The sequence below is a fragment of the Phaseolus vulgaris genome, chromosome 8 (assembly GCF_051622355.1).
Source record: "Phaseolus vulgaris cultivar YP4 chromosome 8, ASM5162235v1, whole genome shotgun sequence".
In the NCBI taxonomy this organism is placed as follows: Eukaryota; Viridiplantae; Streptophyta; class Magnoliopsida; order Fabales; family Fabaceae; genus Phaseolus; species Phaseolus vulgaris.
In genome coordinates, this window is record NC_143505.1 from 9374039 (window position 1) to 9391263 (window position 17225).

The 17225-nt window shown below is 29.6% G+C and overlaps 2 pseudogenes across 1 annotated transcript; both read right to left on the reverse strand.

Moving 5' to 3' along the window:
* Positions 1 to 2970: 2970 nt before the first annotated feature.
* LOC137824527 (soyasapogenol B glucuronide galactosyltransferase pseudogene) lies at positions 2971 to 4430 on the reverse strand (annotated as a pseudogene).
* Positions 4431 to 10027: 5597 nt separating this feature from the next.
* On the reverse strand, positions 10028 to 12321 carry LOC137824936 (soyasapogenol B glucuronide galactosyltransferase pseudogene; annotated as a pseudogene). The gene has a single exon (XR_016515191.1). The product of XR_016515191.1 is annotated as a soyasapogenol B glucuronide galactosyltransferase pseudogene (transcript).
* Between the last annotated feature and the right edge of the window lie 4904 nt (positions 12322 to 17225).

A 17225-nucleotide genomic window follows, 5' to 3' on the forward strand; every position in this document is an offset into this window, starting at 1 on the left:
TTGATAATCCTAAACTGAAGCAGTTAATTGACTGACAAAGATGGTGGAGTGAAGCTCCCCAGTGATTATTTGGCCATTGTAATTCACCAAAGTAATGATAGTTGACTAGGTCATTTTGTGATAGTCATAAACATGTGATAATTGATTGGATGTTTTGTGTAGGTTTAGGTAATGATGAACTATATTTATAGTTGATAAAAAATGACATCCATTGTCAAAGCAAGAAATTTCTGACATATTTAATATACATTATTCAACATAGACTTATTTTTAATTGTGCATATGGGAATGTGTAGGTGTTGTAATAATGGTTTTACAATGGATTCCTTTGTATGAAATGACAATAATGTCTAAACCCATTGGATTTTGTAGACCCCTTTGTGTTGGGTTGATTCCTTTCCCTTAATATTTTTATTTATGAATTTAATGAAAAAAATTTGTGACCCAATTGTACTTCTAAGAACTCCAAATCGTGTCTCGAAAAAGCCCCTTAATTAGTTTTTTTTTACAGGTAGTCATACATAGTGCCTACTATTTGGGCTTGTATGAGGCCCAATTGTAGAGGGACATAAGTTGGGTTGATTCCTGTCCCTTAATATTTTTATTTATGAATTAAATGAAAAAAAAAAATTGTGACCCAATTGTACTTCTAAGAACTCCAAATCATGTCTCCAAAAGGTCCCTTCATTAGTATTTTTAAGGGTAGTGCCTACTTTTTGGGCTTGGATGATGCCTAATCGTAGGGGGACATGAGTTGGGTTGATTCATTTCCCTTAACATTTTTATTTATGTATTGAATGTCAAAAAGTTTGTGACCCAATTATATTTCTAAGAACTCCAAATCGTGTCTCCAAAAGGCTCCTTAAATTAGTTTGCTTTAGGGGTATGATACATAGTGCTTACTTTTTGCGCATGGATGATGCCCAATCGTAGGGGGATATGACCCAATTGTTATCTTGTTTTTAATATATTTAACTTATATGTTTACTTATTTTTATATTTTTTATGTGTTGCAATACAAAAGGTATCCACTAGATGATAAGTAAGGTAAATGATCCAAAATTGTTTTGCTTGAAAGATTGCTTTGGGATAGAATTCATAACTTCACGAATTGAATATAGTTTGTGGATAACAACTTATTCTTCAACCGTAAGAAAAAGGGATTCAATCATGAAGATGTTGGAATTTTTTTTTTAAAGATGTTCATTTATTTTTAGTGTATTTTTTTAAGAATATGAATACATTCCTATATTTTTTTTTTTCATTATACTAAGATAAATTGTGAAGAGTGATTGAATGGGATGTGACCATGTCACGACTTTATTGCTCAGGGTTGCTTTACAGACATGTCAGCCTTTGACTTTATCCCACTAACACGTTTGAAAGAACTATCGACATTACCACACAACTTCTTATTACATCAACATAGCTTTGATGGAATTTGATCATGTGACAAGTTTTGTTTGTAACTTCATTGACAAATGTGTTAGGGTATCAACGGGAGGACAAGGTAAGTGATAGAATGTTGTTTTGCTTTAAAGATTGACTCATGCATGCAATTATAAATACAAATCATGTGTTCTCATATGAAACTTACTTACAACCAATTCTCACTTTTCATTTCTCCATCTTTCTTCAATGATTATATTTCTAAGTTTTTTAAACATTACAAATATTTCTATATTTTTTTTACAATCAATACATTTATTTTTTAATGCATCCAAAATTAAAACTATCAATTTTTTTTTAATTTTATTAATTCCTTTTCATTTTCAACCAAATAATAATGATAACTTTAATTTTAAAAAATATAACAAATTAACAAATTTATAATTTCAAATAATGCGTCCACCAGAGAGTTCATTTTGGATGAAGTTTCACACCAAAATCAAAAAAATGCATATCTAAATTATGATAACTTACTAGACCACACTCATACGCTCTATTCTACTTCAATGTTGGAAATAAAAAAAATTAAGTTTGTACAACACATCTTATTAAAAGGCTTCAGAAAATCACCACATGCACCTCCTATAGGTATTAGGGTGCTTGGAAGAAAAGTTGTTGTTGTCATGAGTAATGTAATGAGATACATCATGGTCAGGATAACACAAATGATCTTAAATAGTGGATGGTGTCCCAAGCAAAGAAGATATAGAATCAGGCGTAGTTGAGAACTGAGATGAATTTGCATAAATAGAAGTTTGGTTATCAGTATCATATCAATGTGAATAGTTAGTTAAGAGAAGAATGTAACAATTTACCACATATTTAACACTTTATTTTCTGACTTTGCCAAGAATTTATGGAGTTCCAATAAGGTCTTTAACTTTTCTTTTGAACATACAAACCTGTTGTTCTTAGTTGTAGAAGAGTTGTAAAAAGAACGATTGACTCTGTTGGAGAAACCAGTGGAGCGAAGTTTGGTATTTGAAGGCCAAAGACTGGTTATAAGATTAGCCCCAAGAGAATTAAAATCAATAGTTCTATGTTTGTCAAACATTTACTCCTTGAGAAAGAATCAACGCCTCAATGTCTTCAATGTCTTCAATGAAGTAAGAATCTGTATAAGAAAAAACAAACATAACAAAAACATCGTAGCCTTCAAGTAAACCATCTAATATAACTTCAATATGATCATGTGGAGATATTGAAAAATCAATGGTAGAAAAGTATCAAAAATCTTGTTGATATAAAAAAGATAGGTAGTGATAGCCCTCTCCCCTCTGAAGTGCCCTCTGGAGTTAGATTTTGAGCTTCTTAATTTTGGTTTTTGAATGAGAAACATTATAAATGTTGAGTTTGTTCCAGATTTCAAAGGAAGGAAATAGACCTACTGTTTTGGTGAGAAGAAGAGTGTCATGCATGCAAGAAGCCATGCAAATCAGTAGTTTATTTAGCACATCTTATTAAAAGGCTTCACCACATGCACCTCCTAGAACCACTAGATTGCTTCTCCATTTCAATTATCTAACTTGCTTTTGCAAGTGCCTTTAATGACTTCAACGATTTAAGTTCATCTATCAAATGAATCAAGTTGTTGTAAGAGTCTCCACCCTTCTCTATAGTCTTTTTGGAAGCGTCACTGAGTTTTCTTGCTCTTCTCCTCAATTCTCTACTTTCTTCTTTCTCCATCAACTGTACCACCGCATTGGCAATCTCCTCCCTTCCCGCCACATCAACCTTGCCACTGAATGCCCAAAACTTGTTTTCTTTAGCTCCCACTGGAACTCCAATCTTCAACACATCAACTAGCAACCTCTCATTAAAAAATTGCTCTTCAAACATACGCCATGTGATGATTGGCAATCCAGCATTCAAGCTTTCAAGAATGGAGTTCCAACCACAGTGAATCACAAAGCCTCCTATGGCAAGGTGATTCAATATCAGCTGTTGGGGTGCCCAGTTCCATACGATAAAACCCTTCTTGCTTTCTTTCATATTATCCTCAAACTCTTGCAGGAAACTGTCTTCATTCTCACTTTCATCCCTTTTCCTCATGACCCAGATGAAACTATGACCAGAATGTTGAAGCCCATAAGCCAGTTCAACAAGTTGAGCATGAGGGAGCCGAGTGAGGCTTCCAAAATTTACATAAATTGCATATTCCCTTAGTGTTAAGCTAGGTTAGCCACTCTGGTTCTTCTGGAAGGTCCTCCCTGTGTTCCCTCTTCACCTTTTCTCCATCATCCTTGTTAACCCAGGCTGAAACTGGTCCAATATTCCAAGATTTGATCCCCATTGTTCTCTCATGAAATTGCTCATACTCACTTTCAAGTTCATGAAAACTATTATAGAGTGCTTCATAGCTTATGCACTCTCATTCAAACATTTCCACTAAATAGTGCGGGACATCCTTACGAACCCTTTTCCAGTTTGCTAGCTGCAGACGGGTCATCTCTATTCTTTGAGGAAAATCAAGAATTGTAAACTTGTCGGTATCGGACACTAATCTCTTTTGAGGCCTATGCCTCCGGATAGAATGAGCAGCACACTCAGATAAGTAGCTTGAGCTGTAAAAGAAGATTCTTGGAATACCCAGTTTTTCTGCAGATTCCATTGTCCAAGGATAAAACATATCTCACTATGCAAGATGGATGCATATCATGAAACAAAAGCTCAATCTGACTTCTGAGTATTGATATTCCATGAAGGAATGACGCAATATTTTTAGGGAAGTGCCACCTTTCATGTTTTCAACCCCTTCGGGGAGACCTACTTTGGCTGCAGGGAAAGGAACCAGTTGGGTTCTGATATGGCATCCAAAGCTGAAGTCAATGTCTATGGCCTTTTGGAAAGCCAAAAACATATTAACACCATGCCTGGCAAATAACCTTGTTGTGTCTATCATGAGGTTCATATGGCCAAGAGTTGGAAATGAAAGAAAAGTGACACTCAATTGGTTGTGGGGGTTGAGAATCCATTGCTTTCGCAATGTATGAGGTTCTGTTTCTTTGGGGAGGTGTCTGAGAGAACTTTCTGTGATACACAGGGAATGGTTTTCAAGACTCTGTCTCAATAAAAGAAGGAAGAACTACAAGAGAAGCAGAATACCTGAGAACACTTCAATATCTGCACTCTGAATGTTGACTTATATAAGCATAAAAATATAACACAAGTAAATCTATGCAAGAAAAATATTGCACCAGAAAATTCCTTATTAATTCTCTTTCTTTGATCACATAAAAAATAATAATTAAAATATTTATAGAATTAATTGTAAAAATCATGTTTTATATTATGAATTGTCAAAATATTAATGTTAAAATAGTTGTTGACAAATTTATTCTAATGTAAACAAATCCATTCACTTTTGGAATTTTATAGAAATGTAAACGAGTGATCGTGCTGTGTTTTGGATCCATTTTAAGTTAATAAATGTTTAAAATTAATCACGTGTGGTTAACCGTTTGTCTTTTTATTTGTTCTAGTTTATCATAGTCATTTTAATGTTCTAGTTTTAACATTATATGCTATTAAAACTTATCCATATATAACTGCTTGAATACAGTGAGAATGACACGTGCATATAAATAGAAAGAATTTGTTAAACAATCAAAATAAGGCATTATAATTTAATCATTTTTGTAAGTTATCTATATTTAGAGTTTTCAATATAAAACTATTCATTTGATTTAAAAAATAATAGAGAAAAACATTTGTAACAATAATTTTGTAATGGGATTCTAATTAACGATGTTAATCGAATTAATTTTACATATTATTATTATTTTAATATTTATATTATAATATTTTTATCATTATAAATATATAAATATAATTGTATTATTATTATTTATTTTATTATTATATTATATTATTATAATTGATTATATAATTTTATAAGTTATACATAATAATTCATTATGTAAAATTTTATAAGTTATACATAATAGTTCATTATTATGTTATAAAATTATATAATCGATTATATATTATACATTATCATCGATACTGGATATCATTTTTTTAATATAATATTTTTTTTTATAATATTTTTATGTTACAATAAATATATATTATATTTTTATTTTTATTACAAATATATTTAATATTTTATTTTATAATATAATTAACATGTTTTGGAAAATATATTTGAATAATTTTAATTATTTCTTATCATGATTGTTAATCAAACCTATAAATAAAATATAATAATAAAAAATCATAAATAAGTTAAAAATAATAACATTACAGTAAGTTTGATCAGTTGATTATGTGGATAAATTCAGAAAAAAAATTATAGGTGTTTAGATTACTCTCTCCTTGTTTCTAAGCATATGAAAGGCACTTTTAGAATGCGATTTTCATTCGTTGAAGGATTTTTTGTGATTGTACGCAGAGTTTGAGAGTATTTTATGGTGTATTTATAATTGTGTGGTAGAAAAGGTTAATTTTTTTTAGATATATTTCACTCATATCATAATGCACTGGTTTCGCTGTACTCTTTTTTTTCATATTTTAGCAACATTTTAAATTATAAAATTTAAAATTTATTTTTTATATTTCAGATTATACAATTTAGAATGTTTGTTCAGATTCAGAAAAAACTTCTATAGGTAACCTAAATTGTAGTTTTATAAATAAATTCCATATTAAATAATATAAAATTATTTATTTATCTGTATTAACTTCTAGTTCTTAATATATTTTTTGAAAAATTAATTGCATTTCAAATTACATAATATAAAAACTAATTCTAAATTTAATTTTTTTTTAAATATAATTAAAAAATATAAAAATATTTCCAACCTTTTACAAAGGACACTTTTAGAATTACAAAATTTATGGAATGCCGTGAACCTATGGAAATGCATGAAGAAGCAGCCGACACTGACACTGACTTGACTGCGTATTATACATTTATTTTGATTTTAATATGATATTAATGAATCCGATACAACTCTAATACATATTTATATTAATCCAAAGTATTAAATTAATATTTTAAATTTTATAAAAATATTTTATAATACTAGTAAAAGCATATGCCATTGGCGCATGTGATGCATATTAACATTTTATCACATTAAAATATATATAATTTTATAATTTTTATCAATAATAAATTAAATAATAATAATAATATTTGAAAATACATATATAATTATATAAAGAATATTTTAAAAAATTATGTAGCTTTTATTTTTTAAGAAAATTATTTAACTATTTCAAAACATAAAAATATTTAATTATTTATTTGATTAAATAAATTATTTTTATTTTTAAAAGATAAATTTTTTAATTAAAAGATATATGAAAAAATATGGTATATTTTTTAATACAATGGCATATAAAAATATTTCTTATATAATTATATATTAAAGAAAGTTTTTTTTAAATGAAAGATTTGATGTTAAGCATCTTATTATCATATTAAAAAGTTACGAAATAATATATTTTCTTATTATGTAGTGCAAATTTTATTGTATTTTCTTTCTAATTCTAACTAATTACTTATTTATTCTATGAAATAAATATTAAAAATAGTATTGACTAGGTCGAGAGACTGAAAGGTCGAGATCATTAGTATTTTAAAAGTTAAAATAATATAAATAAATAATAGAATAGGAGAACATTGTATAAAAGTTCAATAAATAAGCCCAAAATACTTAAAATATATTTAATAACTGCAATGTGTGAAAAGTAAAAGCTCAATCAAGTCAAAGTCCAGCAACGAACACTATAAATAAGTGATATGCTCAACAAGTAAGTATAGTGATTTTATCTAATAATTGAATAAACTGATTCCAACTTTATCATCGGAACCTCTTGCAGATACACACACCCACCTGAGAGCAATCCTGAACCTAGAAGTCGAAAGTTGAACTTGATCAAGCAATTGAGTGACAACCCATATCCAATAACCAAGAACCAGCCACACTACAATAAATTTGTTATTTACAAAGCGATTATTACATATGGATTCAAATCCGTATGTAAAGTGAGAGCGTTACATATGAATTTTTACATACAGATCCATATTCGTATGTAAACTGAGCGTTACATACGAATTTGGATGCGTATGTAAAGTAAGCGTTACATACGGATCCAGATTCGTATGTAAAGTGAGCATTACATACGGATCCAGATCCGTATGGAAAGTAAATGTTACATACCGATTTTTACATAAAGATCTAGATCCATATGTAAAGTGAGTATTACATACGGATTTTTACATACAAATCCAGATCCATGTAAAGTTAGTGTTACATACTGATTTTTACATACGGATCCAAATCCATATGTAAAGTGAGCGTTACATACGGATTTTTACATACGAATTTAAATTCATATAGTTCTTGATGAAAATTAAAAGCAATGAACAAAATTAAATAAACAAAATTAAAAATTAAAATATAAAAGAAGTTTATAGGAAATTGAAATAAATTTAAGATTTATTACGTTGTTAGAATTAAATTAGAAAAATAATTTGAATTTAATTATTTTTTAATTTAATTAAAGCAAAGTTTATAATATTAAAATTATAAAAAAAATGAAAAAAAATATAAATATTAGTATAAAAAATAATATTTCATATTGATTGTCTCCATCTAAATTCAATTAGAATTATAACATATTTTGTCTAATTGATCATGTATGTCGCAGTAAAAAACTAAATAAAATTATGTCCTGCAAGAAGCGTATACATACAAAAGATTATATCCGTATATAAAGTATTACAAATAAAGTATTTTTAATAATTATAATAATTATAATAATAATAATAATAATAATTGATATTAATGATACTATTGATATTAATATTTTTATTAATATTAATCATAAAAATATTAGTATTAATATTAATGATAATATTAATATTAATAATATTATTAGTATTAATAATAATATTAATAGTATTATATTAGTATTAATAATAATATTAATAATTTTTATAATATTAATAATATTTACAAATATTAATATTTTTTATAATATTAATAATATTTAATAATGAGGAGGGTTAAATATTTAAAAGAACAATAATTACGTGGTGGTTGGTTGAACCAGAAACCACAAACCTATCATTCAATAATGACCCTACAAGCTTTCAAAATATCAAAATATAATGAAAAATGAACCAACCTTCTTAATTAATGACAATACTTGACTTTTCACCAAAATATTCCATTTATTTTTCCAATTTACAATTTTTTTTAATAATGCATAGATTTAGGTAAGTCTTTGGTTAGAAAATTCACCTTAGAGAAATCATCACCTAATTAATAATTTGTTTTTTTTACAAAGAAATAGCCACCCAAGTGATTTTTTTTTTTAAATTTCACTTGTGATTTTTATTTTTATGTTTTTTACTGTTTATATATTTAGAAACTTAAGTTATTAATATAACTGATTACAATTGTACACCTAGATTAAAAATAATAATTTTATTTTTACATTTTAAAAAATAATATTTAGGTATTTATTTTTAATATGTAATTAGTTTATTATTAGATGATATATTTTGAATATTTTTTAAAATTAGGTTTACTAAATTGAGTTTTATTCATGTAATTTAAAACAATTTTTTTTTCTTTTCACTTACATCAATTTCTTCTAGTATTTTTCCTCTAAGTTAGTTCTTAGTTGTGTCTTCAAATTTTTTCTAGTTTCATAACGCAATAATTATACTTGTACTTTGCATATGTCACTCAAACTTTTTATTTATTGAGATGTTGAGTTCGAGATGAGAAAATTGAGTTTGAAGGACTTAAAGAGTGTGAAAAACTTGATGCAATAATTGCACTCCTCATTTACACATTTCCCATTTTCAAGTGTTGAATTTTGGGGTAGAATAGTGGTTGAAACTATTTTTCTCATCCAATATGACATTTCAAATATTTATCACATTCTTCATCTTCAAGTTCTAAAGAGTTGAGTTCTTTGACATAGAAATATAGTCAATAAAGATGCATTTCACACTTGATTCTTCAAACTTTGTTCTATTTTATATGGGAACTTAACATAGTAAACACCAAAATCTTTTAACATGGTTTATTGAAGGGTTTCTTCCACTTCCTGCTTCAACGGTGTCATGTTCCAAACAACTTTTATTGGACATATATTCACAGGTGAATCTCTGTATTAATAGTCTTTGACAAAAAATCTTTCGGCATTCCTTTCCCAAACATGAAGTTTGTCATCTCTATCACATTTTAGTTCTTCCTTTATAACCAATAATCAATTATCTATCTACTCCTTCATCTTCATAAAACTTTTTGAATTCATTGAAGACATACTAGTGTTCCCTTATAACTTCTTAAAATTTTTATGAACATGTCATTTTATTTTTCAATAAGTACTTCAAATTTCTTAAATATATCAAATACTTCAAGTGATCATTAATTAAGATAAATTCCTATTTTAAGACATAATAAAAGGTACACACAAGACTACATACATTTGTGTGCATGAAATTCAACACTTCTTTGTCTCTCTTACTCCTTCCTCTTACAATGGTGGGTGGTGATCATGTTTGTCAAACATGCATCCTTCACTTATAATGAAGAGTCCATTCTCACTAAATACTTATAATGAATAGTCCATTCTCACTAAACACTTGTCATAACACAATATTCAGCACTTACAGCATGTAAAACTCATGGATGTAAAACCCTTTTCTTATTAAGTTATTACAATTCACTACTCAACACACAGCACAGAAAATTCACCTCAAGAACTGCTCCTCAGAGACATTGTACTTTCAGATAACAGCAAACAGAAAGGAAAACATACTTGATTGAATGTTGTTTCATTTTATCTAATTAAACTCAAAGACAGCATCACATCCTAAATCACCAAGATGAATCCACTACTTGAATGGTGTGTCAAGTGCTCTAGTTATCTTCAATGATTTGAGCTCATCTAACAACTGAAACAAGTTGCGGTAAGAGGATCCACCCTCCTCTATACTCTTCTTGGCAGCATCACTAAGTTTTCTTGCTCTTCTCCTCATATCTCTGCTCTCTTCTTTTCCCATCAAATGTACCACAGCCTTTGCAATTTCTTCCCTTCCCACACCTGCATCCTCCTCTGTGGTTGCCCATTTGTTTTCTTTAGCTCCCACTGGGACTCCAATTTTCAACACATCAACTACCAACTTCTCATTGTAAAATTGCTCACCAAAGATTGGCCATGTAATCATTGGCAATCCAGCACTCACACTTTCAAGAATGGAATTCCAACCACAGTGAGTCAAAAAGCCACCAATGGCAGGATGGTCCAATATCAGCAGCTGTGGTGCCCAGTTCCAAATGATATATCCTTTCTTGCTTTCTTTCATCTTCTCCTCAAACTCTCCTAGAAAACTGTCTCCGTTCTCACTTTCATTTTTTTTCCTTATGACCCAGATGAAATTATGGCCAGAATGTTCAAGACCATGGGCAAGCTCAACAAGTTGAGAATGAGGGAGCCTGGCGAGGCTCCCAAAACTTACATAAAGCACAGACTCATTTTGCTTGGAGTTAAGCCAATCGAGCCATTCCGACTCTTGTGCAAAGTCTTCCTTGTGTCCTCTATTGATTTTTCTTTCATCATCCTTGTAAAGCCAGGCTGATACTGGTCCTACACTCCAGGATTTCCCCACAGTGCTCTTATAAAGTTGCTCATAATCACCTTCAATTTCATGAAAACTGTTGCACAGCGCTCCATAGCTTCTGCTCTCTGATTCATGCACTGCATCGAAAAGTTCAGTGACAGAAGACTCGGTTCTTAACCCATCGTCTAGCTGCAGTGGAGTCATCTCTACGTTGTGAGGCAAACCAGGAATGGTAAACCTGTGAGTATCAGACACCAACCCCTTATGAGGCTTGTACTTCCGGATAGAATATTTGGCACAGGTGGAGAAGTAGCTTGAGGAGTAATAGTAAAGCCTTGGAATGCCTAGTTTCGCAGCAGACTCTACTGTCCAGGGAAGCATCATATCGGTCACAAGAGAATCTGGTTGTAGTTCTTGAAACAGAAGCTCGATTTGATCTTTGATCATTAATATTCCAAGTATAACATTATCAAAGATTTCTGGACTAGTGCCATCTGTGACATTTTCAAGCCCATCAGGGAGACCAACTTGTGCTGCAGGGAATGGGAGCACTCGAGTTCTGATTTGGTATCCACAATTGAAGTCATTGTCTATAGCCTTTTGGAATGTCAAAGCATTAGCAGGGGTAGTGATAATGGTGACACTAACACCATGCTTGGCAAATAGCCTTGCTTTGTCTACCATGGGAATCATATGGCCAGGTGCTGGAAATGGAAGAAAAATGACATTGAGTTGGTGCTGTGTTTCAGCTTCCACCGACATAGCCATTGCAGTCTTCAACGCTGTGGGTTCTCGTATCTAACTCGGGATTCTTTGTAATGTTGATAATATGAGAAATCTTAGACTTTTCTCCACTCCACCTTTTTTGGAGCTTATCATTGTAAAATTATATTCTGCATAAAAAATTCATAATATATTTTTATTTTAACCAAAATAAACTTTTCTTTTCTTTTAACCAAACTTTTCATAAAATCTACCCTTTCATTAATATTTTATATTTAAGTAACTTTTTTAAGATTTAAAATTTTTATTTTACAATTTTGAATATTATTAAAAGTCTGGAGTCTTAATTTTTATTCTATATTAACATATTTTGTGATCAAATTCATTGCTTCAACTTACGATTTTACAGAATAATAATTGTAAATGACATGTTTTTATACTCCAGATAATATAATATTTTGTTTATAAAACATAGAACTTTTAATAAAAAGGAATTATATAAAATCTGGAATTAAATTAAAAAAAACTCTGAGAAAATGATATATTTCAATTATTTACTAGGTAGGAGTAAGATTCAAGGAGCTTATTCGTGGCATTGAATTTGGTGACGGTGACATGAAGTAGCTAGAAACATTTATTTCACATTGGAAGTGTCCACATTGCAGTTACACGGATTTTTTTTTATTGACAGGACATGAATCAATATCATTTTTTTTTCTCTTTTGTATACAAACTTCCATGGTTTTAGGCAAATCCTCACTACACCTCTATACTTTCTTTTCCAACATTTTCATATTTTTTTTTTTAATTTTACACTATTACAAAAATTGTTTGCACTTAATGATATCATTCTAAATATGATGAAAAATGTAGTGTCTTCTTCTTTACTTTCAAGTTGTTTTTCTTTTTTCTTTTTCTTTTAAGACTTCAAAAGATTAAAAGTATGACAACACTTATCGCACCTTCCAAAATCATTTATTAACATATTTTTATCCATGTGGGGATAAAAGTTCGATGTTCTTCTTACACCATTGAGAATAGGACAAAACCCTACCTGTATCTCTTCTTTGTGTAATTTTATATTATTTATGAACTAAATTTTGGATCAAATAATAAACATGTTCAAATTATGATGATGTTATTTATTTTCAAGATATCTCATAATGTTAATAATCTATTTTGTGATAACTAACATGAATCATGATTTTAACGTGTATTGAATTTTAATTTTTACTTTGTTGATAATGTAATTGAAATTAATTTTGATCTAGCCACTCCCAAATGCAAGCTCTCCTTGTCCCTTACTTGGTTTTGCTTCATGTGCATGCATTTTTTTGTTGTATACTATTAGAAATTATATTATTGTAAGGTGAAAAAAATGCAACTATACGTACTGACAGAACAAAAATTCATGTTTAAATTCATATTAAACAATCCAGACAAAAATCATCGAGGTGCAAAAATGAAGTAAAACTAAAAAAAAATTATCTTCGCACTGGAAAACGTTGAATATAACGAATATTCTTGTCAACCCTCTCACACACTGATGTAATCCTAGGTTGCATCTTCATTTGTAGATCTTCTTCTTCATTGTTTTGCTTTGAATGTCTTTTATGGACGATGCAGACTATTGCAGAAGCATGAAGAATTGTAGAAATTTGGAAAGTGAGGTTAGACCAACACTTAGTTTCTAGAGTGAGGTTAGGCTAACACTACTAGAAGGACTCTAGAAATTTATCTAGCAAAAAGACAACTCTAGAGAGAACTTTAAACGAGTAAAAGTGTCTCAATTGGACAACATTTCATTACTCAAATCAAAGTTAAAAACCATGTACAAGAGACTCCTATTTATAGGAGAAAATATCTCAAAACCTCTCAAATGAGACTATGACAAGTGTCACCACCTTATTGGTGTAAATCCTCTCCATTGATGAGAAGACATGTGAAGTATCATGCCTTCCTTGCCTACCTCATGCCTTCCTTGCCTACATTTCTATTTGCACCTCTCTTTTACTATTTTACACTTTACATTATTTTCTATTTACATTTTTCTCTACTTTGGCTCAAAATATAAGGCCCAAAACTTCTTAACTACTCTATACAATTTTTACAAGGCTAAGAAGAAAAAAAAGACTTTGCAATATCTTCAATAAGTCTCAATGTTCGTCTATCTTCTTATGTTGTTTATTGCCCAAGCTAGGCAACAACATCACAAAGTGTGGTTTTTTAGATTTTTGTGAAGAAGAATGAGCATTATATAATTGAAAAAGAAGAGTTCAAAGTATTGCAATCCCCCTTTAAGGATTCTTTCTCAGCTATGCTTGCAGGGGGTATTATAAAAGACTCTTCTTCTTTGTTGGTTTCCTCTTCTTCTTCCTTTTCAATCATACATTCTTTTGTATTTTCTGTGGAGGAAACCTTTATATCTATATATGGTTCAACTCCAGACATAGATTTTTCTTCAAGCACATCCTCACAAGGGTTTTCTAGAGAAGATAAAATGTTATCGATGTCTGATTCAGCTTCAGAAAAAGAATTTTTTGTACTTTTCTTTTCCATCATCAATTTTTTTGTCTTTTCTTTCTCTTCTCTATCTTTCCTTTTGTTCTCCTCTTTTTTCTTTTTTTTTTATTTCTCTTCTTTCTTTCTGAAAAGAGCTTGCAATTTTTTTTAAACTCTTTTTCTCTTCTAACATATTCTTTTTCTCCATCTACAAATTTTCTACTTATTTTAACAAGCTCTCTCATTTCTTCTATAAGCTTCCTTTTTTTATCATGTGAAGGCTGAACAAATTTTCTTCTCATACACGCCTTTAAATCACTCCAATACTCTAGTTTTAATTTTGTACCAATTATAACATCAAGTTGCCTTTGTTGCCACCAAGACCTAGCATATTCTTGAAAACATAGGATAGCCATGAAAAGTCCAATATGTTCATCAACTTTGTATTTCTTAAAAGTTTGATCAAGTTTTATCTCCCATCCTAAATATTCTCCAACATTTTTGTTTTCATCAAAGTAGAGAATGTATACTTCAGGCTCTGTAGAATAATATAAACTTCTAGGCTCAAAACACATCCATTCCATTCTTTGATAATTGGAGTTATAAATCTTTCTTCTATGAATAGGTTTTTCTTCTTAAAACCTTTTGTCCTTATTTTGGTTGAGAACATTTCTTTTATCTCATCTCATTTTCTATTTTTTTCTTCTCTCAAAATTCTATTATCCTCTCTCCATCCATAGGCATCTTCTTGTTCCCTATTACTTCCTTGTACATTTGATGCATGTAAATGATCACTCATTTTGAAATTAAAAAAAAATGATTTTCACAAAAATTTTATTTCAAATGAGTGATAAAAATATTTTCACAAATAGGTTTTAGAGTTGGTGAAGTTTCAATCAAAGTCAACAAGTCAAACTGTCTCCAAAGGTGAGTCACTAGGACTGCTTAAATACCAAGTCTTCCTTAGCCACAACTTACCTCATAATCTTAACAAAGCTTTTCCTCAAAAGAAACATCAAAACAAATTTTCCCTAAATGTGATGTATGCAAGGTGTCCTAGTGATCAAAGGAAGATCAACTATAAACAGAGAACAATCACCTAGGTATCATGGAGACTTAGAAAAATAAAGGAAATCAAGAAATTAAACAAGAAGGAATTAAAGACAAAGAAAATAAAGAAGAAGTAAACTAGACGTGTCCTATGTGAAAGTGCAAGTGACACTTGGAGCCCCTTGACACACTTTCACTACTAATGAACGAATTTAGCTAAAGGGATTGCTTTGAAAGGATTTTCCCCACCAACTAATGTAAGCAAAAATAAGCAAGGAAAATAGACTTGAACACAAAGGTTCCGTGATACAATGCTACTATTACTACAATTTTATTTTATTTTTGTAATGATTTTCTTTTCTTCAAGTTGTCAAATCTTTCTTCTCTTTATATGAACTTGATTTTTGTCTTCAATTTCTGTCCTCTCCAAATAATCATTGTTTTTATCCTTTAGCTATGAATCATCAAGTATAAATTAGCTTCACAACTTCAAAACCAAACTTCCACTCAATATGAATTTCACCTTATGAGGCCAACAAGTAAAAAATCAAGAAAAGCTCAATTAAAATTGCTAAACTCAAATGGAATTATTATGACAATTGCAAGGAGTATTTTAAGACACAAATCAACAATTAAAGCTAACAAAAACAGTAAGCACTCAAATAGGAAACCTAAGAATAGCACTAGAAAAGATTTCAAAAAACAATTCTAGAATGAAACAGACACTGAAACTTGACAATCAAGCAAAGAAACAGACACTGAAACTTCCAAAATTTGTGAAAATTCATGCAGAAACATTTTTTGTATGAAACTTTTATTTGAGAATCTCAACGCAATATTTGATAAAAAAAAACAAATTTTAGGTCAAACGGATGTGTATTCTGAGAGAAATAAATCAAACACTGCAGCACCAGTATTCAGAGATTGAAACTGTTTTTCAGCACTGGCAGAGATGATTCAAAAATTTACTGGGAAAAAATTATAATGAATTTGAATCCCAAAATTTTATCCCAACTCCACAACACATCAAGTAAGGTGTGGTAAAAATTTCAGGTCAAAAAGCCCAAGGAATAAGATGCAGTAAAGTTTTTACTGAGAGCAACACCACACTGAAACTGTTTTTTTCTGGGCTGAAAACGTCATGAATTTTACTGTTTATAACTTTTTTTCTATTTTTTTTTTTTACGTTCTGTTTTAAATGGATATCAACAACATCTCAATAGGGTTCTATGATTTTTTTTCAGATTTTTTTACCAAAATACAAACCCACAATAAATTCTCACAACAAAGACTAAATTTCACAAAAACTGAAAAAGAAGAAACCTAAGGGATTTGAAAAAAAAGAATGGAAACTCAAGACATAATAGAAAGCTAACTCTAATGAACTTGTTAATGATCTAATAACAAGATAAGAGACTCAAAAACATAAAAAAAAAAAAAAAAAAAACACACAAAAGGAACAAAATGACTCAAACCACATGGATATTCATTGTAAAAACAAGAAACAAAAAATCAAACAAACGACTACTTGATTTGATGACATATATGGAAACAACATGACTTTAGACAATTAGAAATGGATCATAAAATAAAAATGAAACCAACATAAACTGTTTTTACCAAAAGAAAACGAAAGAAAACTCAACAAAATTCAAAAGCACTCAAGTAAACACAAATAGAGATCCTACAACACAAATTTGGATGGTTCAAGGAGTATTTAACATTTTGAACCGATTAAACTAAACACAAACACATTTAAATGGTGGAAACACATTTAAAACATATTCAAGACATTGTAAAAAGTGAGGAACAACACAGAAATGGAAGAACAAAACTTAGAACAACTGATCTCTTGAAGACCTAAGCTCTTGATACCAAATGATGCAATCCTAGATTGTATCTTCATTTG